Below are 1,109 nucleotides of genomic sequence, written 5' to 3'. Positions count from 1 at the left end.
TGATCTCGGCTCACCACAACTTCCATCTCCCAGGTTCAAGTGATTCTCCTGCCTCAGCCTCCCAAGTAGCTAAGACTACAGCTGTACAGGCGTGTGCCACCACGTCTGACTAAATTTTGTATTTTTAGCAGATAACGAGGTTTCACTGTGTTGGCCAGGCTGGTCTTGAACTCCTGACCTCATGATCAGCCTGCCTCCACCTCCCAAAGTGCTGGGATTACAGGCCTGAGCCACCTTGCATGACCAGAATATTTTATAAAATTCATTGCCACTAGGCATTCTTTCATCTAGCATTTCTGAAGTCTTTAATATGATACTGGGCTAGGTGTTCTGATGCAAAATAGAGTTGGTTTTTTTTTTCTTTTTTTTCACCTGGGTGCAGTTGGGCTAAGGTCGAAAAGGGCGTTAGCCAAAATAGAGCTGGTTTTAAGTACATCCAAAGAGCAGATCTCTGGAATGTATCTTGCACATAGACGATTGAGTATATATTTGTTATATGAATGCTGTCTTGGAACCATCTCTGAACTTTGTGGATCTGGACATCTGTCTGGTTTCCCCTGGGAAGACGTCAGAAAAGGTTCTCCATGTCAAGACACACGTCTGTTGTGTTTCATCTTAAGGGGCATGTGCATTCAGACACGTACGTGGCAAAATGAACTAATTCTCCCTTCCCAAACAGCCACCTGCCATCCCCCTTGGGTATGATACTGTTCGTCAACACTTAATATGTAAGGGAATATTGTAACCTGGAAAAGGGAAGAGGTAAATCCATCCTTAGCACGTCATGGCCAAATTATTTATTTAGAGACAGAGTGTCACTCAGTGTTGCCCAGGCTAGACTGCAGTAGCATGGTATCTGCTCACTTCAGCCTCCACCTTCCTGGTTCAAGTGATTTTCCTGCCTCAGTCTCCCAAGTACCTGGGATTACAGGCATGTACCACCACACCCAGCTGATTTTTGTGATATTAGTAGAAAGACAAGATTGCACCATATTGGCCAGGCTGGTCTTGAACTCCTGACCTTAAGTGATCCACCCGCCTCGGCCTCCCAAAGTGCTGGGATTACTGGCATGAGCCACCAGGCCATTTTCCCATTCCTAATTTCTTTT

The sequence above is a fragment of the Cebus imitator genome, unplaced genomic scaffold, assembly GCF_001604975.1.
Source record: "Cebus imitator isolate Cc_AM_T3 unplaced genomic scaffold, Cebus_imitator-1.0 Scaffold863, whole genome shotgun sequence".
Taxonomy (NCBI): Eukaryota; Metazoa; Chordata; class Mammalia; order Primates; family Cebidae; genus Cebus; species Cebus imitator.
This window is presented reverse-complemented; position numbering follows the sequence as displayed.